General features: G+C 44.6%; 1 protein-coding gene and 1 pseudogene across 2 annotated transcripts in view; both read right to left on the bottom strand.

Moving 5' to 3' along the window:
• Window positions 1–1,889, bottom strand: part of LOC147700326 (uncharacterized) — a 75,634-nt pseudogene extending 73,745 nt beyond the window's left edge. The window contains exon 1 of the transcript XR_015299403.1: window positions 1,831–1,889. The product of XR_015299403.1 is annotated as an uncharacterized LOC147700326 (transcript). The remainder of the gene's footprint in view (window positions 1–1,830) is intronic.
• Window positions 1–1,909, bottom strand: part of LOC147700325 (uncharacterized) — a 143,136-nt gene extending 141,227 nt beyond the window's left edge. The window contains 1 exon segment of the mRNA XM_086936305.1: window positions 1,831–1,909. The gene's annotated coding sequence lies outside the window, so the exon portion shown is untranslated.
• Window positions 1,910–16,681: the final 14,772 nt, after the last annotated feature.

Genomic DNA, 16,681 nt, shown 5'->3' with positions numbered 1-16,681 from the left:
GGTGCTGGTGGGAGAAGCTTAATACATGCAGCTCCATGCGCCCCTCAGAAAACGTACCCTTAGAGAGGATGACATTAAGCTCCATGTGGGAATGTTTTCTTAAAAGCGTAGAACATATCTTGCTCACCAGAAGTTTGTGAACAACATGATCCATAAGCAGTAATGACTACAAGACAATTCTTAACTGAAAAAAGTGCAGCCCTGATCAAGCCAAGTAAAGAGATAAGGAAGTACAGCGTGTTCTTGACATCTGATAGGATTGCAGTTATTCTGAATGCACCGGATGCCACTTCCATTTAAGTGCTTAGAAAGACTTGGTGGATGGATGTTAGGATTCCTTTAGAATGTCCATCTAATCTTGTGGAAAGTGCAGTTAACCAGACAAAACAAACTGAAACAAATGGCCTCTGCGCGCGCCGCTGTTTAAAACAAGCCCGGCAGTGGTGCGTGCTCACGCAGTCTGCTCTTTTTGGAAGCACATACTTGTGCTTGTGGCGCGCCCCTGCTTGCTCCCGCAAGGTGGATGCTGCCACAAACACAAGTATGTGCTTCCAAAAAGAGCAGAGCAATGGCTAAAGGTCCTCATATGCAGCTCATGCACGCTGCATAGGCAAGACCTAAAACGGATCCTGCTAACAATAAAATATAAAAAAGAAAGCTTTAATAATGTAGGTTTTTTCTAAAGCGCTGGTTCCTGTCTTTTAACTTCGGAGCGCTGAGAAGTGCAGCAGGTATGAAGCGCATGAAAGAACAAGGTGAGTGCAGCTGTTCCAATCCAGTGGGTGGACCCAGGGTCAGACTGGGACAGAAGAGAGACCCGACACCCAATAAAGGTGCCCCATCAGTGAATTAGAAAGCTATAAAAGGGGCCTTTAGATGCGAATTTGGGCAGTTTTGAAAGTTTACAGACATGCTTAAGTGTTTTACAAGGTATGGAGGAGTGCATGGATTTCAGCTTGTTGTAGGCAATGCTGGTTTTCATATCAGCGATATCAACAGAAAGAACCAGTTCAACAGACCATAAACAGGCCCACACACAGCCAAAATAAGCATTGGCATAGCCAATATGTCTCGCTTTTGAGACCTTATAAGTATTTGGTTATGCAGCACAATATCCTTGGTGCAACAACATCAACTGTTGCATGGCTAAACACTTCTAAGGTCCCAAAGGCGAGACCTATTGGCTATGCCAATGCATGTTTTATTTATGTTGGTGTGTAGTGTTGTTAATAGCAAGTGCTAATTCTGGCTAGCTGTGCGCCGCTCTTAATTCTCGTCTTACTCGTGTACGTTCAGGAATTGTGTGAGGGGAGATTTTAAAGAATGCAGGAGTGTACCTTTGGAGCAGGAGCTGTACTGAGCAAGTCGTGGCTGCACCGCTGGGAGCCTGGTTGATCTCAGGATAAACTTCAGTTTGGATCAGATCCGCCTTCGTGCTCGCTCCAATGAGCTCTGTCAATTAAAGGGGCCATCCGGTGATGCAGGATTTGTCTCTTTATGCAGTTTTATAGCGTGAACACGACAAAAAGTGATTGGAGCGCTTTACACGAGCACCACTTCAATTACACAAGGGCAAATCATTTTTTTCAGGGGGTTAATAAGACACGGGGAGATTAAGTGATTTGCCTAAAATCACAGTGTTGATCCGACACCGAGACTCAAACCCGGATCCCCAGTTGGCAGCTCTGGCCGTTACGCCACGTTCTTGTGAACGGATTCTTTTCTCCACCGTGGAAGGCCACTTTAAGACATTGTTTTTGCCCCAAGGTAGTTGCACAGTTTTGGTGTCAGCGTCATATCACGAGGTTAAGCTTTAAAACGAGCCAGTACCTTTGGAGTCCAGGAAGCGTTCTCCGAAGTTGTCCGTACAAAGGTCAGTGCATGGATCTGCGACAGCGGCTCTACTGCGCATGTCGACGAGAGCGGCGACTTCGCGGCGCGCATGCGTCCGTCACTGTCTCTACTTTCAGCATGCGCAGATAAGCAGTGTCTTCGTTTCGAGCATGTGCTGTGGAACAAGGTCTCTCGTCTACAGCTCGAGTGAGTGTCTCCCCACTGCGCATGGTGAGCGTGCCATCTGTCAAGCGAGCATGCGCAGACGAATAAAATCTTTTCACGCATGGGCAGCCGTATCTCTCGTCTGCGCATGCTCAGTCTCCTTGCTGCATCCCCCACCACACCACATTTCTTTGTGCTTTATAGTGTCAATACCGGATTGTGATGTTCCGGGCTTCGCTGCTGTGTTCCTCCTCCGTCGGCAGGGCTCGAGGCTTATGTTTTCACCTGTAAAATTGCATGGTAGGGAAGAAACGTGCGGCCGGAAGTCAGTAAAAGTGAGTAACGTGTGCAGTATGTGAATAAAGAGTCCATGTGTAAAATCTCTGCACTTGTCCTCCGCGGACAGCCTACAGCTGTTATTTGTTATTCGTCCCTGAGCACAATGTTGGCCCATTTACTCCACACGAATGACCCTTAAAGTAGTAGGATAGTTTTCTTGATAAGGCAATTGGCCCTCTCGGCTTGTCTATTGCTTTGGGGATGGTAAGGTGTGTATTTAACATGCTCAGTACTTTTCATCTTCAGAAAGTTCCGCAGTTCTTGAGAAATACACTGGACCCCCTTAATACAAACCAGTAGACTCAGGAACCCTCCCGATAGAAGGTTTGTTTAAGGATGTAAATACTTATAGGATATTAGGGTGGGATACAAACTTTACTTTTATCTGTTTGGTAAAATAATCCACCAGTGCATACGCGTAACCATATCTGGTGTAAGAGCATTCATCAGCCCAATGAAGTCTATTCCAAGCTCTGTTGTCGCCTAGCCTAGCCTTGCCAGACCGAAAAGCCGAGCGCAGATCGGAGTGCGCGAACGCCGGATCGCCGAGGACGCTGAGGACACCGACAGTGGGTAGCTCACACTTGTTAACACCCGTGAGACCCCCCCCCCCCCGAGACTCCTCTCGGCCCCCCAGCCAAGCGGAACGCGCAGAACACAAAGCGCGGAGCGTGGGGTTGTGTAGGGCTATTGAGCTGCAGAACGCCGCAGGACGCCGGCAACAAGCCGGAAAAGTGAAGACGCCGGCTCTTGGGACGCGCAGAATACGAAGCGCGGAGTGTGGGGCTGTTGGTCGACAGAACGCCGCAGGACGCCGGTTACAAGCCGGCACCCGGGATTTAGGACCCGCGTAATTCACTGAGACACCCCTCAGCCGTGCAGAGCGCGCAGAACCCGGAAGCGCGAGCTCGCCGGCTTGAAGAGTCATTATCTGGCCGCCCCCCAATCCCCCACCACGTGGAAGCATAACGGGAGGGGGTGCCCGCACGGAGTTCGGCGTTGTTAGGGAGTAGCAGAGGCACGCCGACAGCGGGACAGCAGAAGGGGGGGGGGGCCTGGCAGAAAATATATTTCTCTGCAGAAGTGGCAACCGGACTGATAATAAGACAACACCTGAGGCTCCTGAACGAGGAAAGAGCCAAGAACAGAAGGTGTGATTTTAGTACCCCGGCCACGGTATCTGCGTAGTATAAGGAGATTAAGTCTAGGAAAAGCCTGAAAGACACCATAATAGAGGACAACAAGTGCGGCTAGGCAGGCTGGTGGGCACAAGGCACAACAGAGGTAAGTGAAAGAATTTACGTATTTTTAAAAAAAAAGAAGTTATTTTTTAATTAAAATTGAGAAACTAATAACAACGGTACTACAGATTAAGCAACAAAAACCAAGAAATGGCACCGAAAAGAGGGCAAAGTCAGCATAAAGAAGATAGCCCAGAAAAGAGTAAAATATTGAAGGGCTCAATATCATTGGAAGAGAGTCAGGAAAGTCAGGCCTCAACTATGGACAATAACAAGGGGCGACGCAAGAAAAGAAAAGTTAAAAGGGCAACTAAAAACACCCAACAGGCTAAAAGGGATTGTATTCCAACAACATCCAAACAGAAAGATAATATGGCAGCGTCTAAATCTATAAAGGACTTTGTAGGGAAACATTACAAACCTATAGAGCCAGTAATAATCCAGGATCACGTGGAAGACGTTGAGGAGTATGGCGTGGAGGGCGGAGAAAAGGCAGGGGCAGCAGTTGTAAACCAGATAAGGAAAGATATGGGAGAACACCCCGAAGAAGAACCTCCCGACATAGAGGAAGGAAGGGAGGACCCCATATCGATAAACCTGACGCTCCTGAGCCAAAACCTGCACATATCAGCGCCTCGTCTATCATCATCTCCAAAAATGTTCTCGCTACAATCTTCAGGAAATGAAGGGCTAAGGGGAAACGAAAGACAGAGCCAGAGCTATATCTGGGGAGGCGCGCCAGATCAACCCCCGCAGCCTCAAAATGCCCAAAAAACTCTATTGGAGCAAGACGTTATAAGAACTGGCTATCATATAAACCCAGACAGAAACGACACACAGGACGCTGATCTTTCTGTAACGCCTACCTCATCATTGGTGGACCTAATATTGATGTTACAGAAGATACTACAAGGAATCCTTGAAGTAACACTTTCAAACAATGGAGTGATGAAAGCCCAGAAACTGTACCTAAAAAAGATAGAGGAGGAATTAGCGGGGATAAAGAACCAAATGCCAAAAATGTTAAGACCTATAGTTATAGCACCACCCACTGATGAAAGTGTAGAGAATGAACCAGTAGAGGTAGCCGTGGTAAACCCAGCAGGGACACCTCAACCCACAGATCAAAGAATAACAAATGAATCCATTGAGGTACTAGATAACGTATATATCTCCAGACGCCCAATGCTGATAAAAAGGCGTGGGGTGTATTCAGTGGCTCCAACTAAGAATAGGGTTGGAAAGAAACGAGCCCTAAACCTAACAGCAAAGAGAAAAGGGAAGAATCCAGAGAGGGAGGCACAGCCAGGCCTAAACGCATCAGCCCCGATCTACGTACCAAATAGACCAATGCAATCGGAGCTTAAATCAACAAAGACCCAGATAGAACTAAGGGAAAATTGGAGAATCAAGGCAGTAAACGAGAAACCAACAATATCTCGTACTGCGAAGCAGAGAGTAAGGATAGCCTCAGGAAAACCCAACAGTGGACATAGAGCTGAAAGCCCACAGGGCCAGGTACTAGCCGGAATGGGAAGTAAAGGGTTGCAGATAGGGAGATCAAAGGCCAGACAACAAAAATATGAAACCCCCAAGACAGTACAAGTGATGGACAATAATAAATGGGTATACTTGGATCACATGCTGGTGGGGAAAAGGGGAAATACGGTTAGAAAAATGAACCCCCTAAATAGGGCACAGATTTTGACCGCCTTCGCCAAATGTAGAAGCCTTTGTGGGATCAGCACAAATGGCCTCCGGCAAATTGGTTTTGTAGAGAACAGAAATGGTAAGGAAATAACAAAAGTGTCACTTCACTCAGACATGGTAAAAATGACAATCCTGAAAGCCACTAGTGAGATAAACCATCTGGGAATAAGGATATTTCCGGAGAGGGAAGTAAAAGCCCCCACAGATAGTACCTTCTTAAAATTTCATGCAGGTCTTGGGAGGAGACAAGTAAATCTATATAGAGATAAGGAAGGAAACCGTAGCTGCCTGAATATAGTTATAGATAACACAGGAAACGAAGCCTCATGGGATAACTGGTCTCTATGTAGTAGCCCAGGGGGTGACCCGAATGAGAGCTACACGGAGGAAGTGGTAGAAGAGGGTGGCATGAGTGAGGTAGAATAGGATGAGGGGGTGCCGCAAAGTCTAGGTCTCCTAACATGGAATGTGAATGGGCTAGGCAATGAGCTAAAGCGTGAATATATAAAGGACATAGTAAATAAAGTGGACATTGCCTGCCTACAAGAGACCTGGACATGCGACGAAACCCCAATCATCGAGGGATATCTACAATTAAGTTGCCCGGCCACGAAAAAAAGCTTTGGCCGCCCGGCGGGGGGGACTAATGACACTGGTGTCAACAAAAGTTCTAAGAGAAGTAACACCGTTAAAAATGAAATGTAAATGGGTTCAATCCAGCAGATTGGAACTATTGACAGTGGAAAAGAAATAAAAAATGTTGATTGTGATGAATGTATACATGCAGTTGGATAATGGTGTAGAGTATGAGAACGAGATGAGGTTGTTTAAAGAGGATGTCGACATGATACTAGAAAAATATGCATCGGATATTCTGATAATAATGGGGGACTTCAACCATAAATTAAATCCAAAAAAGGCTGACCTCTGGAATAGAGAACTGCTAGAGGTGTATGGAATAAACCCCGCTAGCTTCCCAGTAGGGGAGATATCGAAACAGGAAGCAGAATTAGTACACTTCCTAGGAGGTAGGGGTCTCCAATGTCTGAATGGTAGAATGAAGACAGATTGTCCAGCAGGGAAGACCTTTAAAATAGGCTCACAGAATTGCCCAATCGACTACATGTTTATACAAGCCTGGAATTTCCCCCAAGTACGGGATTTTAAGTTAGAACAAAAAGAGGTTGGTGACCATAACCTTTTGCACCTAACAATATTTGGGGGAAGAAAAATGCCCAGAGACAAAGTGATCACCCAGGAGGTCGAGTACCCTAAGCGTGTGACGACACGACTTACGGAGGAATATAAGGCAAAACTGAAGGCGATGCAAATTAAAGTTGAGCCTGAAAATTTAGAGAATAAAAACTTGAAATGGTTCATAGAAAAGTTAGAGGAAGTGGTCCGGTGTTTAAGAATAGAACTAGAAAGGGACAAAAATATTAGTGAGAAACCACCCAGCCGAGTAAAATGGTTCTCTGTCGAGTGCCAATCTAAAAAAAGGGAGCTACGGGCAGCACAAAGAAGACAAAAAAAGAATTTCACCCATGAGAGACAGGATCACATAAACAAGTTGAAAAGAGAATTTTAAAAAATGGTAAATGACGCAAAAAGGTCATATAAAGAGAAGTGTTGGTCAAACCTGCTAGAAGCAATTGAAGAAAAAAACCTTAGACAATTCTGGAAATTGGTAAAGGCAGCAATTGGCCCAATGGATGGTGAACTAAAATGCGTAGTTAGTGAGGCAGCATGGGAGAAGTATATAAGGGAATTGTATGGGGTAAGAGCTCCCAGAGATCATGTAGAGTCCCAAAAATGGCAAGAAATATCAGAAGACCTTAAATCTAAGTTCAATGAAAAGCAAGTAGAACACACAATAAGAGAACTGAAGCTAACTCGTGCGGCAGGCCCCGTCAACCTTCCTGCAATAATATTGAAGTCAGAAGTAAAGTGGTGGGCAAGATTTTTTGCACAGATGTTCCATATAATACTAACAGAAGGCATAATGCCACCTAATTGGAAGGGCGCAATAATCCGGCCAATCCATAAGAAAGGGAGCATGGAGGCACCACAAAATTACAGACTGATCAACCTCCTAGACATAGGAGAGAAAGTTTTTTCAAAAATTGTATTGAATCAACTTAACGCATGGGTAAAGGAGTTCCAAATTTTTCCCAAAAGAACAGGGAGGATTTAGGGAGGGACACTCCAATATAGACCATGGATTTGCATTGTGGCTATGGCAAAGAAGTCAACGGAACAAAATGGCAAGCTATGCTGTTGTTTCGTTGACTTCTGAGCAGCCTTCGATTCAGTAGATCGGGTATACCTATGGGAAACACTACTGAAGGTAAATATACCCAGCGACCTACTTACTATAATAAAGGAATTACACAGTGGTAACTGGGCGCAAGTCATCAGGGATACTGTGGGATCACTGACGCAAAAAATACCCATTGACAATGGTTTAAGACAGGGTTGTGTTCTGGCCCCACAGCTATTCTCCATATTCCTGTCAGACCTCCCGGCCTACTTAGAGGTTGAGGGTAGTGCAAGCCCCAGAATGGATGGAAACAAGGTGACCTGCTTACTATATGCAGACGACCTGGTAATAGTAGACCAGACCGAGAGAGACCTCCAAAGGAAGCTTAACGCTTTCAACGCATATTGTGCTAGTACATTTTTAACTGTCAACCTAGATAAAACAAAAATCTTATGTTTTGGGAAAAAGACAAGCAGATTTAACTGGTACCTAGGTGAGCTTAAACTGGAGACGGTTAATGAGTATCGCTACCTAGGCATATGGTTTGACAAGACACTAAACTGGTGCACGCATCTGGAAACACAAAAAGCAAAAGCTCACACATCAATATGTGGCGTAAAAATGTTTAATAGGAATTATGGAGAGATGTCACACCGACCAATGCTAAGAGCCTTTGAGGCAATGATCCCCCCCCCCCCCAAGTCCTGTATGGCGCAGAAATCCTTTATTTGAGCGGTAGGGGAGCCTGGGACTTGGTGGAGGGGAAATGCCTCAAAAGCCTTCTATCTCTTCCAAAATCATCAATGGTACAAGCTATAAGGAGAGAAATAGGCACAAAGTCTTGGGAGATACAAACACAAATGGCAATAATCAGACTTTGGAAACGTTTTGAAGATCCAGTTGGGCAAAAAGTAGCACAATGGTGTAGGAATGAAATTCAAAAGAGTGACCTAAAATGGGCAAAAGCATGTAGGGAAAGATTGATGCAAATTTGCAAAAGGCTAAAGGTAGAGGTGTCTCAGGAAACGCACCAATTACTTTGTACTAAGAGTGAGCTGAAACTAAAGGGGAACGAAGTATCTAGTATGATCGATATGGGATACTTAGCGAAAAAGAAATCAGTAGCACACATGATGAGCTCTTGGTCAAACAAAAATTGGTTTCCTTACCTAGACATCCTACCTAACCGCGGCTATAGGCAGGAGATATTAAGGCAGCGGATTGGGATTAATCCATGGTTAACAAATAAAGACCTGAATGCAAAAATGCTAGATCAGAAAGGATGCTGCAGGTGTAACCTGGGATGCAAAGGAAACCTGGTACATATCCTACTCGACTGCTTGACATTACGGGAACAGCGGAAATTGTGGCTGGGGCCTGTGTTCCTAAAACATGATATAAGAACCAGGGCGCAGGCAGCCACCTTATTAACTGAAATTCTCACTATTGACATTGCAATTGCCCTTGGAAAATACATAAAGGTGGTACTGAGTGTACTAAGAAACCAGGAATAATCTGTAGGATGGTATGAATTTTAACTTCATGAAATAATATTCGAACTAAAGGAAATGAATGGGTTTTAAATACAATGCTAAGTTATTATTTAAATGCAATTTTATTGGCGTTAGTAAACGTATAAGGGTATGTAAGAGTCTTAACCAACATTGGATGAATTTTTAGAATTTTTTACTGTCTTTTATGCGAATATTTTAAACTTGTGATACTGCCTCTTGCACCTGTTTAAAGACTATGGTCATAATAAACTTATTTTGGACTTGACGTCTATTCCAAGCTTAAAGCATTGTCCCTCTGGCAACTTTAATGATATCATGGGACATTTACATATTTTGAATGTTTGTCGGCATTGTTACACATAGTACATTTGCTAAATTAGATGTCTAAATGCTGGTCAATTGATAGCTAAGAATAGGCCATTGATAGTTTATCCTACCCATGTGCTTCGGTTCTTTAAAGGAGTCATATAGGACCTTCTTTGAGGATTTGTAATTCTATAAAATTCGTCTGTTAGACCATCGCCTTTCGGTGCCTTGTTATAAAGCAGGGTCCTACAATGTCGGTCCTGCAGGGTTCCAGAGTTTTAGCATATCCACATTTAGATGAATGTAGCTATCTTAAAAATCTGCCATGGACCCAGCCCCCCAGGACCGACATTAGAGAACCCTGTTATAGAGCAATTCAAATATCAAGGCTTTGATTTTAACTTTCCACAATGCTCCACCCTCTTCAGAGAGTACTGGCATTCAGATCCCGGTAACAAAGCTGTTAGTGCAGAGTTCTTCAATCTGTGGGGCGCCCCCCACCGGGGGTGCAACACCACCTGAGGGGGGTGGGGGCGTGCACTCCACCCTAAAATCTTACCTTTGTTCGTCTTCCACTGAGACACGACGTGCCCATGCTTTTGTCATGTTAAGAATTAACGAGTTAACCGTCCCAGGAGGGGGTTAATTCGTAGAGCTGAAATGCTTCAGCTGCAGTGGGAGGCAGGAAGTCTCCTCTGCTAAAACAGAAAGCAAACAAACAGTCCTGTTCCTTTGCGTTCGATTTCATAGCAGAGGAGAATCCTTGCCTCCCACTGCAGCTCAAAATGACTATCTGTTCCTTGCTTTCAGTTTTAGCAGAGGAGACGTCCTGCCTCCCACTGCAGCTGAAGCATTTCAGTTCTAACCCCGTCCTGGGAGGGTTAGCTTTTCCCAGAAAGGAGACAAAGTTTCTTTTAAAATTACACAGGCAGGTGTGCAACCCCCACAGGGCTCAAAGGGCTTCAAGTTACCAAAAGAAAAATGCCAGACAGCCATGTGTTGCTTAAGCATCCTCCAAATTGTTTGTCTTGACACTAAATATGGTTATAAATAAAGAAGTATGTATTCATTTGTAATGTGACTTTTCTGTCTTTGTTCCCTTTTATTATCAGTCGTGGATCATTCAGGCAGCCCCACAACACAATTAAACGTGCTTTCTATTTATATTTGCTGTTCAAAGTATGCATAGACAAGTGCTGACAATACAGCTTTAGGTGACTGCTTATTTTTGTACCGCTTGGGACATCAAAATAATGAGCTGGCAACCCTAATCATAAAACTGGAAGTTTGTTGCAAGATCAGCTCATTTATTTCCTCCACCCTGATCCCTGGTTAAAGTCGTAATAGCAATAGTTTAACATATCTGAAACCCTACGCTGCCGCCAATAACAATCTGAGTTACTTCAAGTGTCTGGGAATACACCTTGTATTCAGACAACTCGTTCCTCATTCTTGCCCTTCACTTTCACGCGCACCCTGCACTCACAGCGATCACAATGCCCTCACACTGATCCCGATGCACTTCCACTATTCACCCGCTTACCCAACACTCACAGTGATCCCTTTGCACTTGCACTGTTCACACTGTACCTCACCCTGCAGTCACATGAGCACACTACTCAACCTGCACTCATGTGACACTTCACTCACCCGTTCCCTCACTGCTCAATCTGCAATCTCACACAAATAAGCCTTTCACTAACCATACATTTATTTGTCCCGCTCTGCACTTACAGCCGCACCCAAATTCATATGGTCATCTCCCTCACCCTGCAGTCACTCCTCTTACCGTACTCTCCCACTGTCGCATGGCTCACCATGCACTCCCATGGGCACTCCTGCCACCCACACAGCGCAGAGGTTTAATGTGCCTGCTACAAAGAACGTGTACATTGCAAATCAAAGAACTGAATGTGAGTAAACAATGAGTAGAGCTATAAAAAATGACATGTTTGCCAGAAAGGTGATATAGAGAGATGAGGTGCATTTGGTGGTGAGTGCTAGTGAGGAAATTCATGGAGAAGGAGGAAAGGGGGCACCAAACGGTTGCAGTGTGTCCGACCAGTGCTAGGGCCTGGGGCCTGGCTGGGAGTGTTAGCCCCCACCTGTACTTCAGGTCTAGTTACGCCCCTTTACACAAGTATGGGCATGTTGTGCCTTACCATGGTTTTCGTCCTAAATTACAAAAGGACACATTTACATGCACTTCAATAAAGCCTTTCAGTGGGCCCCTTGATAGAGACAGTTCTGTTTTTGCCCTGATGGCTTGAAATAATTCCTAAACAGATTCTTGTAAATACCGTTTTGTTTATTTTCTTTTTAATGTGATTGATGTGAGAAAATCTATAACTATTTGCAGAGAAATGTGTTTGTTACAGGCAACAACCATAAAAAATCTCTTTTAGATCAAAACGGGTCCTCACATATGAGAAATTGGAGGATATCACAGATATTATTCGCTGTGAAATTAGTGGGCTGCTGCTTTGTCACAACAGTGAAAACACACATCACTGTCTCTGAATATTAGGTGTAAACACTTTTAGAATTCCAACCATAGTGCCTGTGCCCCGTTAGTAGCCTGGCTAAAAAGGGTATGGTAGAGCTGAAAGTGAATCATTTAAACTCAAAGCTGTTCTGAACAGTGGCCCCCAAATAGTTTTGGCTCATGGCACCCAAAATCCTTAACATGTCCCTGCCACCACAAAGTCTGTCAGACAAAAATGTTCTGGAGTAAAATAGGCAACATAATTAATTTATCATTAGTTCTATTTTTTTACATAAGCCTGATGTGTCCTAAAACCCCACTGCTTCAGGCAAGCAACTTATCGTACCACTAAGGAATTCTCAATTAGGTGTTCGTTCAGCGCCCTCACTGTGGACTTTCAATTATGTCTTCGGATCCATAATTGGTTGATGGGCAATTATCCCATTATAATGCAGCGTAAAACGTTTTAATGATTTCTAGAGAAGAATTGTTTCTCGTGTACCAGCTCAGAGCTAGGGAGTGCTTGAAAAATCTGATAACACTTTCTCCCCTTAAAGTCACTGTTTTGGCTGAAAATGACTGCAGAATATTCAGCTTTGAGAGAAACTGCTATCAAAACACTCTTTCAGCTCGTCCTATTTATGTGAGATTGGGTTCTTAGCACTTGTGGTAATAAAGACTAAGTACCAGTCAAGACTGGATGTGTAGCAAAACCTGAGTATGGTTGTAGCCATACTCCATCCACAGACTGACCATCGCTGTGGCGAAAAACAGGCACACCCGTCACATTTATGTTGGTAGTGTTCTTATCAATCTATGTCAGGTGTGAAACAAAGTATCCTAGTAAAAACAATTTGCACACATTTTATCTTAGAAAATTGTGTCTTGAGCTGTGTAATAAGCCTCTGTCATTTCACCACACCCACTCACAAACCTGCAGTTTACTAAACACTCTTATTGTGTTGATCATTATTTGCCGGATATGCCCATGGTGGTAGATTATGTAGTGTACAAGATTCCAGAAATTTCTGTCAGGTGGTGGGGGGGCCCCAACATCTAAAACAATTCAGCTGGGGGGGCTCAACCTACAAACGTTTGAAGACCTGTGTTAGTGTATCTCTTGACTCTGCATTACAGTTCTGTTGAGAATAGTTGAAAAAAACTATGGTCACAGGGTGGTTAACTAGTGTTTGTGTACTGTCATATATGGCAGGAATGGCTGGGATTCTCATTGTTTGAGGTGTGCATCAAAGAGGCATCCTGTCCTGTTCATAGTCGTGCCTTTGAAAGAGAGTTAATATGTATTCCACTTTTGTATTAAATACAATATTTAGGTCAAATTTCTTATTTCCCAGGTCTCACCTCGTCTCTAGTGGTGGTTGTTTGTTGTAGGCATGTGTAATTTTTCTGATGTTTGGCTCTAACTGCGCTTGTAAGTGTGGTGTTTTGCGTTTGTGGGTGACAGTATCTCCTCATGGTATCTATTAATGTGGCTTTGCCTGCAACCCATAATAGCTGTGGTGAGGAGGCAGAGTCCTTCTTAGTGATTGTCTTTGTAGGTTTCTGTTGGCTGTTTGTATCTGGATTGCACATTCTCCATCTCTTTGTGGGAGGTGCAAAATGTCTGTGATCTACTTCATGTTTTATTAGGCAATGGTCTGATATACCCCACTGGAGGATCGAGAGGTCTAGTAATGTATGTAGTGTCGCATTGGATATGAGAGAAGAAAATAATCAATTCTAGAACATATCGCCTGTATCCAGAACATAAAAGTGCATTCCTTTGAGCGTGGGCGTGTTAATCGCCAGACGTGGATCAGTTAATAATTTGCCACAATATCTCCTAGTACTGCTCAATCTCTCGCATTGTGTTTATTGGCTGGAATTTTTATCAGTACTCAAATTTATAATCCAGTTCCAATCCCCTACTATCATATTTTTTGCTTTCCCTATTTGTTTTAAGGGCATGTGACAGTGAAGATAGAACGTCTGTTTTGGCTGTATTTGGTGTGTTGATCGATCCTACTGTAAGTGTTGTGTCAAGAGCGGATATTTTTGCAAATATCTGTTGAGGCTGTGGATCAATGATTGTTTTAACAATTGTATGTTCAAGGGATTTATTAAAAAGTATTGCTACCCCACATTTCTTAGTGTCACTGGATCTGATCCCTTGATGGTGATGGCAGTCTGTCTCATTTTGAAACTGTTCACTACTCTCCCAACCCAGTCCCTATTCAATTTCTCTGATTCTGAGGGCGTCAAGTGTAATTCCTGTATCAGAGTTATACTTATTTTTTGGTCATCAGGAAAGACAGCTGTGAGAAAGTGGCTCTATATGTACTGGACCAGAATAAGGTACAGTATGTATAGAATCCACAAACCCCAGAGGTATAACAGAGGTTAAAGCCAGGTGTGACCTTACTCTCTAAAGTGGTAGCTTGGTTGAGCAGTAAGGCAGTACCAGAGGACAGTGTAAAGCATTTGTTGTGCATACTCAGTCAGCAAAAGGTTTCACACACTCAAAGACTGAACTCCAAGCCAATTGTTTTTATATCCAAAGATATAGTTGTTTTATTTTTAGAACCAACAGGTACCAAGATATACTTTGCTCAATATGAGTTATCTCAGATGAGTACTTTGCGGACAGGCAATAAACTTTGTAAACACAATAGGTACAGTGGTTACAGTAGGCAACACAATTCTAAACACAATTTAGCATTGAGCTCAATGGGTTTTCCTACATAAATGCAGTTAATTACTTTATAGAGTACTTTTGTAATCCCAGGATGGATCCTAGATTCAGTCTTGGGGTCTAAGCTGAAAACAGTTTAGGAAAAACGTTTTCGTTTTTGCAGTGATTTTTCAGGAATATAAAGCAATTTTAAAAGTTCACACTTAGAAACTTTTCAATGAAAATCTGGCAATGTTATCCAATGGGAGAAAATTAAGGTTGCAGGTAAAGTACGAACTCGTTACTTTTGTAATCCAGTACTGGGCTCCTAGGTCCAGCACTGGGGTCTCAACTTAAAACAGGTAAGTAATTACGTTTCAGTATTTCGTATGATTTTTAAAGAATATTTCAAGTTTTCAAAAGTAGACACTTAGAAGAAATTTCATAGAAAAGCAGACAATGGATTCCTATGGCTAAAATACAGGTTACTAGTAAACCCGGTAAGGATTACTTTTGCGGTTCAGTACTGGGCTACAAGGTACAGTACTGACTTCTCTCCTGAGCACAGGTGAGTACTTCGCAATTCGGTTGATTTTATATGAATATTTTAAGTTTTCAAAAGTAGACACTTCGAAGATTTTTCGAGTCAAACCAGTCAATGTTATCCAATGGCAGGTAAGTGAGCTATCGTTTTCCAGGTGAGTACTCGACTGGTGAAGTTAAGGTTCTGGGCACAGACTCAGGGGTCCCCCAGGGTCAGGTAGGTACAGTTGGTTCACCCTCAGCGGCAAAGGGGCGGCCAGGTGCAGAGGTAGTTAGGCCCAATGTTATCCAATGAGGGGCAGGGGGCCTCCGGTTGGTGGCTGCTGGCTAGCAGGCCACGCTGCTGTGGGAGCTGGGCTCCTGGTCACTTGCTCTGGGCAAATGGGGAAGCAGGATAGGGCAAAGGTTGCACGGCCAGAGGCACCCGGGCGGTTGGGTGCATGGTGCTTTTGAGCTGTCGGGCGCTCAATGTAATTCAATGGGAAAGGTAAAAGGTAAACAAAGGCTGCAGGCTCGGGGACGGAGACTCTTCAGGGGCGACCACCACTTCGAGAGGTAAGTTGGGATCTTGGAGCACAGGTTGGTACCCCAAAGGAAGGTGGAGGGGTTGCAGGACGCCGGGTGCTGGGGTGTCTTTGGGTGTCAGAAGAGCTTACCCTCGGCTGGTTGCGGTTGGGGGGGGGGGGCCTGGTTCTGAGTCTGCAGGTGTTGTCTTGGTCGTCGAGGAGGATCTTTGGGCACTGGACTTCGGATCCCAGTCGCTGGGGGACGTCCTCGTGGTCTTCGATCACTTGGGCACGGGCCGGGCTCGGCGGGTGCAGAGTGGGATGTGGTCACTTGCTTCTACAGCTGCTTTAGACAGGTCTTTATCCAGTCACAACCCAGAGGGATGCACAAACAGCCTAGGTACAGGCGAGTTTGGGGCCTCCAGACATCCATTGGCAGGGTTGAAAGTAGAGCGTGGTAGGACGCTGTCTGCTTGGTAGCGAGCTCAGCTTCCATCCAACTCCCTGCCCCGCCCTCATGGATGGTGTCCATTTTGCTCCCCCTCTCCGCCACACTCTGCTTGTCCTTTCTCCCCAATAGTCCTCTGACCTCCCCAAAAGAAACCAACCAACCAACCAACAAGCTTGTACAGCCTGCTCTCTACCTGTGACCCCTGCCTGCTGCTCCAGCTGCCTGTCTGCCGGTTGTTCTGCGCCTGCCACTTCTGCAATTGATGTCACCTCAGCTCGACCCCAGCCCAAGCTGCCCGAGACCAAGCTTGTCTCAGCCCAGGCTCAGTGAGAACCTCGGTCTGACGTCGCTGGACAACTGCAGGTGTGGTGATGCCGCAATGTGGTCTCTTGCCTTGTTGGGACTGGGAGGGGGCTTTCTGGTTCTGCAGAGAGAGAGAGAGAGACAGAAGCAGTAACAAGTACAGGAGTGGGAGGCAAAGTAAGTGGCTACTAAGTGTGGTAGAATGGCCGCTAGGGTTTCGCCTAGTACCACGAAAGCTGTTCGGCTAGGCTAGGGTGCATCTTGTGAGCTGGTGATTGCTATCCTCCTACCCGCCTTTTGGCTTCACTCCCTTTTGCAACATTTGCGAACTACAATGCCAGTAATAGTTGCGCT

The sequence above is a fragment of the Lissotriton vulgaris genome, chromosome 8, assembly GCF_964263255.1.
Source record: "Lissotriton vulgaris chromosome 8, aLisVul1.2, whole genome shotgun sequence".
NCBI lineage: Eukaryota > Metazoa > Chordata > Amphibia > Caudata > Salamandridae > Lissotriton > Lissotriton vulgaris.
The sequence above is the reverse complement of the archived record's forward strand: the minus strand, read 5'-3'. Positions and strand labels throughout refer to the sequence as shown.